General features: G+C 32.3%; 1 long non-coding RNA gene and 1 other non-coding gene across 2 annotated transcripts in view; both read right to left on the bottom strand.

The window, feature by feature from the left end:
* Nucleotides 1-822: 822 nt before the first annotated feature.
* TRNAI-UAU (transfer RNA isoleucine (anticodon UAU)) lies at nt 823-914 on the bottom strand. Its single transcript is given in 2 exon segments — nt 823-858; nt 877-914. It is a non-coding gene; the product is annotated as a tRNA-Ile (tRNA).
* Nucleotides 915-4928: 4014 nt separating this feature from the next.
* Nucleotides 4929-15180, bottom strand: part of LOC143242775 (uncharacterized) — a 37395-nt gene continuing 27143 nt past the window's right edge. Inside the window, exon 3 of the long non-coding RNA XR_013023226.1 lies at nt 4929-6874. This is a non-coding gene — a long non-coding RNA (uncharacterized LOC143242775). The remainder of the gene's footprint in view (nt 6875-15180) is intronic.

Here is a 15180-nt window from a genome sequence, read left to right as displayed (position 1 = left end):
TTTATCACAATGTTCCTTCCGCTTTATTACTCTACAACTTCCTTCGCGCTTTATTACTAATAACTTACAATTTGTACATTTACAACTTAAAATTATAATTAAATCTAAGCCTGGATACAAGAGGCCTACATATACATAACAAGCTGGTGTGTCACTTCTGTTTCCAGATAGCTAAATTTGACTCGAAATCGAATAAGACATCCAATTTCATTCAGTTTGAATTGGATTCTGAGTTATAATCTATATTTTCTTCAAAGTTTAAGTGTTAAATATGTCCGCATAATGAAGATATTCTAGTAATAGCAGATTAATAATATATTATTGTGGTTATTCATAAAAAAAATTAATTAACAAGAATCAAATGATTAACGCTAATTACAAATTTCAATGACCACACTTACAAATTGTATCCTAACTCAAGCATGCCTCCTGATTTTCACAACTTTCACCTTTGAATCAGTTTGGCCAATGACAGTCAAGTAGCTTTTGTGACGACTCCACATAGACAACATTTTAAAGAAGCATCAAAAACAAATTAATAAATGTGTTTCTTTTGAATAAACTTATCTGTAAAAACTATGTGATTTGAAAACAATTAATAATTATAGAATTGTTTTTCATTTTCAAACTTTGATACATGCACGTACACACACAAAATTTAAAATTTCGTTTGTTTCAGAAGGTTTCACGCAAAGCTGTTGTTGTTTTAAATTAAGTAGAAATCTTCACAATGGGGTATTTGTGATATGCCTACCAGAAACACGGTTTTTAGCGTGGTTGGTCCGCAGACACCCCGCTGAGCCCCTGGGGGCAAAAGATACTTTCCCCAGGTGAGGCTCGAACTCACAACCCCGGCATATCCCACAAGTACTGTCTTATAAGTACCGTGCGCTAACCAATTGCGCCACTGGGGATTTGCACGCTTATGTCTAATAAAATAAGTTTCTATGCATAGCCACCCATAATTTTGAAATGATAGACAAGAGTTTGTTTATTTGATTTCTGAATTTCATAAAAAGCTGCATTAGAACTATTTGCACTAGTGTAAGATTACAAAGAAGCCAGCTAGTCATCCCCACCCATCGCCGAATCTTGGACTACTCAGGATACGACAGCCCATGGACCAGAAGGTCATATCGAACTTTAAGAAACTCTACACTACAGCACTGTTTCAAAGGTGCTTTGAAGTGATCTCTGATACAGAGTTAACCCTAAGAGAGTTCTGGAAAATTCACATTCCCAATCTCAAAAGGAGAGTAAATACATTCTTTGATTTTTAAATAAAAAAACAGAAATTGGAAGAATTTAAAGATAAATTACAAGGACTGCTTGATAATATCTTACACAAGTTTGAGGACTTGCAGAAGTTGAAGCCCTGCTTCTCCTTTCTTGTACCTCCATTCATAGTTGATGTGATCAATGATGGTTATCCAATTCTCGAACTGGTTACAGAATCATCTATTGTGAAAATGGAACTAATAGAACTACTGGAGGACATAGGTCTAAATATGATCCATAAATCCCTTTCTACAATTGAGTTCTGGAAGCCAATTCCAGAAATAAAATATTCTGACCTGAAGAAAGCCAGTGTGCGACGCATCTCAATTTTCAGCACAACATACTACTGTGAAATACTGTACTCTGTAATGAAGTTTGTGAAGTTAAAGCATCGTGCAGTACTTATAAATTAACACCTGCCAGAGCTTACAGCTTTGACAACATATCAATCAGAATTTCAACGACTCACAAGACCTCTACTAGCAGTGAATAGCCTGATAATTGTGTGAATGTCTATGTCAGTAAAATATTATGACAAGACTAAAATTTTGTAAGGTGGTATCTGATAAAAATATCTCTTATTGCAAATTTGGATATTGTTCTTGGATGCTTCCGTGTTAATTACGTTCAATATAGTTGAAGTAATTATCAGCCAGAATTTTGAAAACATTTGGTATATATATATATATATATGTATGTGTGTGTGTACTTTGTGGTTATTGAAACTGATACAAACTGACAGTTTGAAAACTATACACATTAATAAATATCATTACATACATGTATTTATTAATACTTATATATAGTTTATATAACACAATGTGTATGTACCATAAAAACGTGTGTGTAATATTTGATTACGTTCTCAAACATCTGAAGTTTATCGTATGTGGCTCTTACACTAAGCAATGTTGGCCGTTCCTGCTCTAAAGTGTCACACACAATCTTACAATTTGTTTTATCACTGCTAGTAAATTGTACATCCTTTCAATATTAAATCTTTCTTTCTTATTACTATCTATTTGTGTACTTTAATTTGATCATAAAACATTTTGTGGTTCTCTGTATAATTTTATTTCATATAATACAAACATATAATATGCATAAGGTTAAAGACGACAAATAAAACTTGTCACATCTAAAACTTCTTGTTTTGAAATCTACACTAACAAGCCGTTATACACGTGATCGCGAAGAACAACCCTTTATTTATAACCTAGGTACAATTTGTTAACTACCTTTAAGGAGGAAATTGTCTTTCTTTATAACTCAACTTTGAACATTCTCTGTCTTTTCCCAGTGCTACCTCACGCTTATCTGTTTTATACATGTCTTTAGTTTCATTTTCTTTCACTTACGTCATATCTTTATAACAATTGATTGACAAGTATTGCTTGATTTCTAACCAATACAAATTGAGAAAGACAACAATAAAATGATTGTTTCCTTTGAATTTCGCACAAAGCTCCTCAAGGGCTATCTGTGCTAACCGTCCCTAATTTAGCGGTGTAAGACGAGAGGGATGGCAGCTAGTCATCACCACCCACCGCCAACTCGTGGGCTACTCTTTTACCAACGAATAGTGGGTTGTTGTTGTTTTGAATTAAGCACAAAGCTACACAATGGGCTATCTGTGCTCTGCCCACCACGGGTATCGAAACCTGGATTTTAGCGTGTAAGTCCGCAGACATACCGCTGAGCCACTGGCGGCGCGAATAGTGGGATTGATCGTTACTTTATAACGCCCCCACGGCTGAAAGGGCGAGCATGTTTAGTGCGACGGGGATGCGAACTCACAACCCTCATATTACCAGTCGCACGCCTTAACACACTTGACCATACAGGGCCGCAATAAAATGAAAGCATAATATTATTGAATATTTGCATACATAACTAAGGAGACGAAATCTTAAAGTAAGAATCGAACTGCGCGAAGAAAAAAACTAAATTTTATCTTCATAAATTTCTCACTTTGCATTTCATGGGTACTTCAGCCAGTACAATTTGTAGGTATAACGTTTTGTATAAATATTTTAATTGTATATTCTCGTAAGTTCTTTGTATAAATCTGAATTAAATTCTTGTAGTAAGAAACAAAAGTTAGACAACTAGTAAGTAACATTTACGTCACTATATAACCTGTGTGAAGATAAGTAATTAGGGTTAGCAAACATTAGGGTGGTTTAGATAGCGTCATACTGAAAACTAGTGAAAGTGAATATTTTATAAGAAAAAAGATTCTATTTTACAGCAAGTACTAAAGGCGAAAAGTGTTCGGATTGTACTGATATACACTGTATTTTTTATCTATTAAATCCGGTATCATTTGTTGAAAAAATAATTTAAAAAAAACTCCATTCCTTAAAACTATATAAATTACACCATTAAAGATATAATCACATTTTTAGGTTCAGTCTCAGTGAAAAGTCGAATATTGAACTCAGCGGCTTGTGTTTCTTACAACACTCACAAACGAAATTTCCAATGATAATAAAATTGTAATTAAAATGTGTGAAAATATTTATTATATCGTTCAAAGTTTCGCCGGTTTAGTAAACACTGTAGGAAAGTGGTTCCCAACCAGAGATAACATATTTTTTGTAAGACATGTGGGGTTTATGTAACCTTTAGTTTGTTGTAAAATTTCTTTTCCAAATGTTTTGTTTTTGTTTTCACATTATTAAAAAACTAATTATAAAATTTGTTTTGGCCACCTTCACCTTTATTCTTAAATAAATAATTACTGTGAGGGGTGCGGGGCATAAAAAAGGCTGGGAACAACTGCTGTAGGATCTGAGGAAGCTGGTGTTTCAGTGCTACTGCTCATCTATTTTATCTCTGTCGAATTTCGCAGCATATGTGTATGAAGGTGTTATTTGTGCACTTGCTCATAAAATTTACTGTTCTCTTGTTATAAAGTTGTCAAGTTTTGAATGTGGTATAATGTGGTGTTAAATTTATCTCAGTTCAAACAATAACACAAATGCAGTAGGCCTAACTACGTATTTGCCTACAAAACTATACTACTTCGGCTACCGTACGTTACTGTGTAATAAACACATGCATATCACTATATATTCATTAATGTTTACATTTTAGTTATATTTCTTAAAATATAGAAAGTAAATGAGAAATACATTGATTTCAAGGTCTCCATGAAGTACAGTTTAAAAACCATGAGTAACTCACAATCTTACATTTTGTTTTTATCATTGTTAGTAAACTCTGTATACCTTTCAACTTCAAACGTTTGTTTCTAAGTAGCATCTATTTGTTTACTTTAATATAATCTTAAAATATTTGTGGTTCTCTCTAGTTTTTATATTTTATATAATACATGCATATAATGAATATAAATAAATTTATATAAAAGGTTAAAGTCGTATGTAGAGAATAAATCTACAGACGACAAAAAAACTTGTCACATTTAAGACTTGTTGCTCTGAGATCTACAGCGACAAATCGTCATACACGTGATCGTGAGAAAACCCTTTATTTATAATCTAAGTACAATTTCTTTATTAGATTTAAATGATAAGATTTCGTTTTCATCACTCAACTTTGAATATCTCAGTTTTCCCATTGCAACCTCCTCACTTATCAGTTTTATTTTTATATCATTTCCTTTTGGCTGACGCCACTTCGTCACAACAACTGATTCAAGAGTATCGTTACACTTGCAATCAATACAAACTGTGAAGAAAAACAACAATAATGTTAAACCACAATATCACTGAATATTTGCATATAGTAACCATGGAGACCAGACATTAAAATAAAAGCCGAACATTGAGAAGAAAGAACAAAATTTTATTGCAAAAAATTACCCAACTTATATTCCAGGGACATTTCGACCAGCACAATTTGTAGGTATAAAGGTTTGTATAAATATTTTAATTGTATATTAACATAAGATGATCCTATAATTTTCAATTAAATTCTTGAAATAAGAAACAAAAGTCAGACAAATAGTATCATTCACTTTATTCTGCAAACTTCGAGAGGCTTAACAATTAGGATTAGCAAACACTGCGCTGTTTTACATAACATCGAACTGAAAAATTAATGCAGTGGAAAACTGTTCTCATTGTGCTAAGCAAACATTATTTTTTGGCGTATTAAGTTTGTTATCGTTTATTTAAAAGCTAACAGATTTTTAACTCCGCTCCTTAAAAGTATATCTATAAATTTCATCAACAAAGATATAATCAAACCTTCAGATTTAGTCCTAGTGAAAGTCGGGTTTTTCTTACGAGGACAGTACTTTAAAATTCTGTTCTTTCATAAACAAACGCTGTACGTATCATAATTGTTTGAATTTAGAATACCAAAGTGGGAGTTTTTTTTATAGATTTTTGTGTGTGGTGCCATTTAATAAATATTGACATAATGTATTTATTATTTCGGACACATAGACACAAATATGCACGTCATGTACTTTAGGTAATAGTAAGATTAGAAAATATAACGTAATTCTTTGTATTCGATTTACTAAAATATTTATTTTCAACATAATATAATGCAGCAATTCTTAATAGATAGCCAATATTATGTTGCTGTATTGTTAATTAACTGTGCTTTTATTTCGTTATTTTAGTAAATTTATGATAATTACACCTATATAACTCAAAATAACAAATTAATATACTGTGATGGTTCACCAGGTGTCGTCTCATCATCAGTCAAATGTCTACGGCAATTTTCTTTCTAAGCTCCATCAGGCATCTTTGGAATGTTTCTTTACGCTGGATGACAATGAATAAGCATTGATAAGGATTTTAAATGTGGTAGACTTCTCAAGAATAACCACCATTTTGATCAAGTAATTATTTCAGTAAATAACTGACGTCAGAATAACTGACGGACGATGTAACACAAATATTTTTATTTAATAGTAGTTCTTTTAAAAGATTTATTCAGGGCTTAAACAGTAAGGACGAATATAAGACATAAACTTATAAAAAGTAAAAAAGGCAGATTTCTTTATTTTCGTCATGAAAAAGTTACTGAGTCGATAAAGAGTTATTTTATCTTTCATAACAAGGTCCTTTTAGTGTCTGTATTGTGATTTGAAAGTGTAAACTAAATTAGGTACATAGAGTTTACGTGGTGGAAGAGAGAACTGAAGACCTTTAGCTATCACTGATTTACAGTGATTATTTATGTTATAATTACCTAGGTTAACAATCTGGTCGTCAGGATGAAACTAGGAATGAATGCTGTTAATCAGTCAATTCATCCTCAAATTTTGGACATGTTTACACTGAACAATTTGTCTTCGTTCCACTGGTTCCACTTGTTTAGCACAATGGTGAAATCTACTATGGTATCAACAATTCTATGGTTAGTACAGTACACTTAGAATTTTCCAGTAAAATTTATGTTCTGTTGATGTTTTGTTCGAAATTCTTGATCCAACTTTTCATCCACTAAACATTCTCACCCTCGTGAGAATAGCCCTCGTGCAGTTTAAAGCGAAATGTAAAACAAAACAATAGTATCTTCAGACAAATCTGATAATCTATCGACTTTTGAACATTTCGATTTGGTTCTTTTAAGTGGATAAACTTTGGAATCACCTGTAGAAGAATTCATTCTGAAAGAAAACAAATTGACGATTAATAGTATAACTACATTGAAGATGAGGAAATAGATTCATACAACAGAAATGAACAGAGATAAAGTTTTCAATATTTTACAGATTCCATCTTCAGTATTTAAAGCAAAATAAAACAAAAATTATTGATGACAAAAAATCCACTTGAAATAAAAGTGTATATCAGAATGGCTGGTTTGGATACTAACACTTTTATTGAGAAGGAGAGAAAAACGTTTCGACCTTCATACGTCATCTGCAGGTTAAGAAAGAGAATTTGTAAGTGACCGTTGCCGGACACATGTCTTTTGGACGGGAGAAAACACGGATACGGGAGAAACAGGTACGGAAAGTTATTGAACCATTGGTGTAATAGAACATGGTTATTTTACTGTCAAAACAAGGGCAAACTGCTATCTGCAGTGTCGTGTATAGAAACAACATAAACCACGATAAGGTCTTCCCCCAATTTTAGTTGACCTATAGCTAGCAGAAAAGCCTAATTTACACCCTGAACTGCACTCGCCGGCAGACTGAAATTTTTATTTGGGGCAATCAATCCTGTGATCAAGTATCGGGAATGTATTGCTTGTGCTGGACACTGCTGGACAAATCACACCCCTAGAGAGCTTGCTTAATCGATGTTCACAGGTGTCCACGACACACGCTTCAAAACCACAGTCGTAATATTTGTCTCTCCATTCTGTCATTGTTAATTTGTTATGTTGTTTAATAGCATTACTAACAAAGTAAGTTTTACTTTGCAGGTAACATGTTTATCAAACAAATGAAGACAACATGTACTACTCAATGTTCCTCTTTATTGAATCACTAAATGCCAGCACAAATATATATTATATACACTGAAAGTTTGTCACATTTCATACAGATACACAAATCGTATTGATACAGTCCTCTCGAGCTCTTCATGGTACGTACTCGCATGTTACTCTTTTACCAACACATTTTTAATATTTAGGGTTTGAATTAATTAAATACAGAAACAGACAAGGAAAGTTATTCAACCATTGATGAAACAAAACATACTTATTTTACTGTCAAAATTAGGGAAAAAAAGCTATCTGCAGTGTCGTGTGTGGAAGCGTCATAAACCATGAGAAGGTCTCCGCCCCTGGTACATCTGTACAACATACATGTCTGATTGACCACTTAAGCATCTGTAAAACATACATTACTGATACCACTCAATAACATACATGCCTGGTTCACTAAATTACCCTGTACAACTGAACAACACAGATACATGGTTCACTAAATTACCCTGTACAACTGAACAACATAGATACCTGGTTCACTAAATTACCCTGTACAACTGAACAACATAGATATCTGGTTCACTAAATTACCCTGTACAACTTAACAACATAGATACCTGTTCACTAAATTACCCTGTACAACTGAACAACATAGATATCTGGTTCACTAAATTACCCTGTACAACTGAACAACATGGATGCCTGGTGCACTAAATTACCCTGTACAACTTAACAACATACATACCTGGTTCACTAAATTACCCTGTACAACTGAACAAAATAGATACCTAGTTCACTAAATTACCCTGTACAACTAAACAACATAGATACATGGTTCACTAAATTACCCTGTAAAACCGAACAACATAGATATCTGGTTCACTAATTTACCCTGTACAACTGAACAACACAGATGCCTGGTTCACTAAATTACGCTGTACAACTTAACAACATAGATATCTAGTTCACTAAATTACCCTGTACAACTGAACAACATAGATACTTGGTTCACTAAATTACCCTGTACAACTGAACAACATAAATACCTGGTTCACTAAATTACCCTGTACAACTAAACAACATAGATACATGGTTTACTAAATTACCCTGTACAACTGAACATCATAGATACCTGGTTCACAAAATTACCCTGTACAACTGAACAACATAGATGCCTGGTTCACTAAATTACCCTGTACAACTAAATAACAAAAATTACCCTGTACAACTGAACAACATAGATGCCTGGTTCACTAAATTACCCTGTATACCTGTTTCACTAAATTACCCTGTACAACTGCGCAACATAGATATCTGGTTCACTAAATTACCCTGTACAACTGAACAACATAGATGCCTGGTTCACTAAATTACCCTGTACAACTAAACAACAAAGATACCTGTTTCACTAAATTACCCTGTACAACTGAACAACATAGATAGATATCTGGTTCACTAAATTACCCTGTACAACTGAACAACATAGATACCTGGTTCACTAAATTACCCTGTACAACTGAACAACATAGATACCTGGTTCACTAAATTACCCTGTACAACTGAACAACATAGATACCTGGTTCACTAAATTACCCTGTACAACTGAACAACATAGATACCTGGTTCACTAAATTACCCTGTACAACTGAACAACATAGATACCTGGTTCACTAAATTACCCTGTACAACTGAACAGCATACCTAGTTCACTAAATTACCCTGTACAACTGAACAACATAGATACCTGGTTCACTAAATTACCCTGTACAACTGAACATCATACATGTCCAGTTGACTACTTTACTGGTACATCTGTACAACATACAACTTTAAATAATAATTATAAATCTGTACGAACAGTTTTACTCAGATATACAAAGATGTGAGAAACCAATCGAGACTTTCATGTTTTTTTTATGTGTAAAGTCTGACGAGATTCTTCATTATACAATTTACCTATTTTTTTAACCCTTAATCTAAGAGCAAAAACGTGTTTTAACAATAGACAATTTACCTATTGTTTTTTTAACTTCTAATCCCAAATTCTACTGTTGTATTTGTTATCTAATTCTTATTTCTTGACATCGTAAATATTCAAGCCTCGTTTTTCGAACAATTTTCTTAGAGGTTTACTTTCTACAGACTTTTTATCTCACACTTTTATGATGTTACAGAATTCGATCTTAACACCAATCAGTGAAGACCGACTTTGAAAGCAGCTGTGGACAATATCTGAATGTGATTGGACAGAGAACATCATGTACTACTTGTTTTATACATACTGTGAACCGTGGTGTCTGCCCATCAGTTCATCTGTCTCCTGTTTATAACGGCTTCACTTGTCATATTGAGTGTGAAAAGCTATGGATGAAGTCAAAGTACAACATTAACATAACAGTAGAACAGGTATGAATAATGTTAACAACAAACAGGATATTCTACACTAACTTGTTATGAATTAATAACACTATGTATCAGAATTTAAAATGTGACATAACGGTTTGTTATTGTTAAATTGTTCTTAGCAGAACACTTACTATACAAACATAGAAAATCAAAACTCATGTAACACACTTACTCTACAGTATTATACAATCTTACAATTTGTCTTTAGTCACTGCTACACGAGGGCTATTTGCGCTAGTCGGCCATAATGTAGCAGAAAGACCAGACATCGCTACCAACCGCCAAGACTTGGTCTACTATTTTATCAAGGAATAGTGGGATTGACTGTCATATTATAATGCCCACATGGCTAAAAAGTCGATCATGTTTGGTGTGGCGTGGAGAAGTACACCGGCCTTTTGTACCATTTGTTAGTGTATATCTCATCATATGCAAACATGGATCACCATTTGGTTCCTCGACTCAAATCACTACAAGTTGATGTATATATAAATAATTTACGTAGGTTCTCATGCACTTTCTCACTCCATTTACTATGATAACTGTATTTATATATACACATATATACGTATGTACATAGATGTAGACGGACGAGAATTTAAATAGAAATGTTGATATTTTTTTAGGGTAACACTGTCTTCTCAGTCAACGTTGTACGAATGTTGATGACGAAGCTACGTATGGACAATTCCTCAGAAACTGCGCATGTCAGGTAGATATTAGTGGTTGTCTGATTTAATAACAAGCTCAGCGATGGTAAAACTCTTTTAAAATTTGAAGAAATATAAGCATATGAGTATCTAGAAACCTATAGGAAAATATCAGTATATTTAGTGAAGTATTTGTTGTATTTTTTACTTTATAAGTAATTCTATCTTTTAAAAGTAGTGACATAGAAATTCAAAATGTTCCGGTGTTTGTCCTGTTTGGCATTGTTTAGATTTTTATTGATTACTTCAATTACCACTTCTCAACATATTTCACACCTGAACATTGATAATAAAACTGTAAACAGTTTCAGGTTTGTTTTGTTTTATTTTAACCAATAGCTTAACCTTTTAATGTACTCCTATACATCAGAATTCCCAGATGTTGAGTGATTTATAGAACTGCGTATTCTTAAAAAAACACATTAACTCATTACAATAAAATTTATGTCAGGCTGTGACTGTTATATAAGATTAAATATTAAAATAAATAGATAGAGCTTAAAGGATTTACCGGAGTTTTCAAAATATATAAAATAAAAATTAGTCACAGCCTCAGACTCACCAGAATAAAGAATCCACGAAACGTATTTGGGATTTTATTGGAAAGAAATGTAAACAGCTTTCCATAGGAAAATAAATGTCAGAAGAGAATAAATAACTGTTTTTATAGGAAAGTTATCAAAGCTACTGCGCTTCTTTTCCGTTTACTCGGAATCACTTATTTTCTGCATCAGTCCTCATGACGATACTCACCAAGAGAGGGAGTACATGGTAACTAACGCTTTGTTGTTGTCCTCCAAGTGAGTATTTCAAGTCTGATTTTATATGAACGGGAAAAGCAGAAAAATGTGGGTGTGGTTCTTACTGGCCATAAATCTGTTATTTTCACATCGCTTCCAAGTCTTTGACAGTGCTGAATATTAAACCTTACGGTCCGTCCAGTTACTATTATTTCTGTATCTTACACTGTTCGTAAGTTTGTGTGTGTGTTTTCTTATAGCAAAGCCACATCGGGCTATCTGCTGAGTCCGCCGAGGGGAATAGAATCCCTGAATTTAGCGTTGTAAATCCTAGACTTACCGCTGTACCAGCGGAGGAGGAACAGTTCGAAAACTGTCTGACAGAATATTTATTAATCATTTCTCTGGCATCTCAATGTATGTATAACTACAACTATCTGGCTATAATTCTTAAGCCTCCTGAACTAACTAAAAGAACAACAGTGGGAAATTATCATTACTTAAACTTAAATCAAATTATTTACCGACAAACTAACTCAGTGTAACATCTAAACTGGTTATCACCAACCATCGCCAAATCTTGGGCTACTCCTTTACTAACGAATAGTGTTATTGAAGGTCACATAATGACACCTCAACGGCTGAAAGAGCGGCCACGAATAGTAACTAAAGAGACAAGATATTAAAATGAGAATCGAACTGTGCGAAGAAAAAACAAAATCTTATGGAAGTTTCTAACACTGCATTTCATAGGTACTTCGTCCAGCACAATTTGTAGGTATAAAGTTTTCTATAAATATTTTAATTGTATATTCCCATGGAAACATTTTATACATCTGAATTAAATTCTTAAAATAAGAAACAAAAGTTAGACAATTGGTAAGTAACATTCACTTTACTCCACAACCAGTGAGAAGCCTAGTAATTAATGTAAGCAAATATTTGTTTGTTTTCAATAAAGTCTTGTTGAAAAGTTTAGAAAAATTAAACATTTTCTATAAAAAAAGAGAGAATCTTTTTACGACACGTACTGCATGGGAAAGGTTTCTGGACTGTTCTAATATACACTATATTTTATTATCTGTTAAATGTGGTACCGTTTATTGAAAAAATAAGTTTTAAACTCCATTTCTTAAAACTGTATATATAAATTATATCAATAAAAAAAGATATAATCAAATCTTCAGGTTTAGTCCTAGTGAAAGTCGGGCTCTTGTTATACGAAGAGTACTTAATATTCATTTCTATGGAAAAACAAACGCTTGTTGTTTGTATCATAGTTACTTTTAAAATTATCCGAATTTAGAATGCTTAAGTGGGAATTTTTTATAGTTTTTTTCTTAATAGAGACATTTGATAAATAGTGACACACTGTATTTATTATTTCAGTCAAATAGACACAGATATGCACGTCATGTCGTTTATGTAATAGTGAGATTAGAAAATATAACTTCATTAATTGTTTATATTGGATTTACCTAAAATATATATTCTGAATGTTATATAATGCTGCAATTGTTAATGTGTAACGTAAAATATCTTACATATAAAAAGATAAATTTGGATGTCTTTAGTCAGAAGAATTCCCTTCTGTATGATATAGGGTTAAACTTAATCTGGAACTCAAACATAATTTGTGAGTAATAAAAAGCGGTTACTTATCACCATATTGATCTGTATTTTTTATCCTATTTTTAACTTAACTGTTTTTTTTTTATCCAACACCAACTTGTAAGCACCTTTCACATGTTGAGTGCACACCCACATATCATATTTTAAACTTTAAGTAAAACATAATTATAAATGTATACCAACAGTTTTATTCATAAATACTTTAGACTTTATAATTATGAATCATTCATTCAGTATATGTCAAGAATTAAAACCAATCCAGACTTTCATGTTTGTTTAAATGTGAACGAGCTTCTCCAGTAGACAACCTACCTATTGATTTTTGACTCAAATCATATGATTGTAGTTGTTAACTAATTATCATTTCTTCACATACTAATTACTCATGTCTTGTTTTTCGTACAATTTTCTTAGTGGTTTACTTACTGCAATCTTTTTATCTTACCTTTTTTATGATATTACAGAATTTGACCTGAACAACGACCACGACTTGTGAGTAACTTTCAGATGTAGAGTGCACACCTTTATATTAAATATTAAACTGTAAGCAAGAAATAATTCTAAGTCTGTATGAACAGTTTTACTCAGAAATACTTTGTAATTTATAATTTTGTGACATCCATTCAGTGTTTAGTCACAAAGAAAAAAGGAAATCCAATTCAGATTGGACAGAGAACGTTATCTACTACGTTTTATACAACATACTGTGAAGCGTGGTGTCTGTCCATCCGTTCATCTGTCTCCTGTTTATGTTGAGAATGAAAAGCTACACCAACGTGTTATGAATTAATAACACTGATTCACACATCAACACGTGACGTAACGGTATGTTATTGTTGAGTGGTTCTTAACATGACTGAAATACTCAATCGTTACTTCTTGTAGTTGTTGGTATAAGGAATATAGGTTCAGAAAGTTTGATTAATAACACCAAAATATACCAATCATTCAAATTAATATAGAATTTTGTCTAATGAACAATTAATTTTATGTTTAAGGACATTAAAGTCATTTGTTGAAACACTACACGCAAAGAGATAAAGAGAACTTTAAAACGGATTGTTTGAAAAATTCTGTTTCGTATTCTATCTGAGATGTTTACCAACTTTAGGTTCCAGTTACATACACATAATTTGAACACATTTAATCCTAGCATTTCGTTACCATTATATAACAAATACTATGCTTCATATATTTTAATATAATTCATTCCCCATATGGTACAGCACTTATTGTACAGAGTTACAACGTTAAAATCATGGTTTAAATTATTATCAGTTAACAGATAGCCAGATATGGCTTTACTAGAGAAATAACACACACATAATATAATTTAATTTTATTTAATGTTATACTTGGAAAAATGTTTATTTCACAATATATTTTTCAACAAATTATTGACTAATATTTTTATTCAGATATTTTGTACTCGATATAAAGTTAATAGTCGTGATTTTATTTAAATATTGATTTTAGATATTATTACATTATTATTTGTCATGTAAAATGTTGAGTTTTGTTTAGATAGTTGTATTCATAGTTAATGGTTTGTTTTGATTTACAGAATTCTACCAAATATACTGCAGCATAATTATCTGAGATAACTTGAAATTACTGGTTCAAGTGTTAATGGAAACTATAAGAAGAAACGAAGGAGAAAAGATATTTCTGTTTGTCTGCCACATTAATTGGTTGAATTCAGAGTATTAGAAATGTTTGATTGACAGACACAAACTTTATTTTGGAAGGACAATGTAATAAGATTCGCAAAATGTTTTGTTTGGCATCGTTTTGAAAAATGTTTAAAACTATATACTCATAGAAGATTATACCAGATTATTGTACGTAGTCTGAAATATCTAGTTTCATACTATTTTCGATAGAATATCTTTTTGTTCTCACATAACAGCTATTATTGTTCAGTGTAGTCTTCAATATGCGAAAATATTTTTGGTTCCACTAACCTTGAAATTCTCATCTACCACACGTTTCAACTTGGTTCATCTGCGTTGTAGCATGTAAATAAACAAGCACAACGCTTC

The sequence above is a fragment of the Tachypleus tridentatus genome, unplaced genomic scaffold, assembly GCF_004210375.1.
Source record: "Tachypleus tridentatus isolate NWPU-2018 unplaced genomic scaffold, ASM421037v1 Hic_cluster_2, whole genome shotgun sequence".
Lineage (NCBI taxonomy): Eukaryota > Metazoa > Arthropoda > Merostomata > Xiphosura > Limulidae > Tachypleus > Tachypleus tridentatus.
Note: the sequence above shows the minus strand (reverse complement) of the source record. Positions and strands in the feature narration are given on the sequence as shown.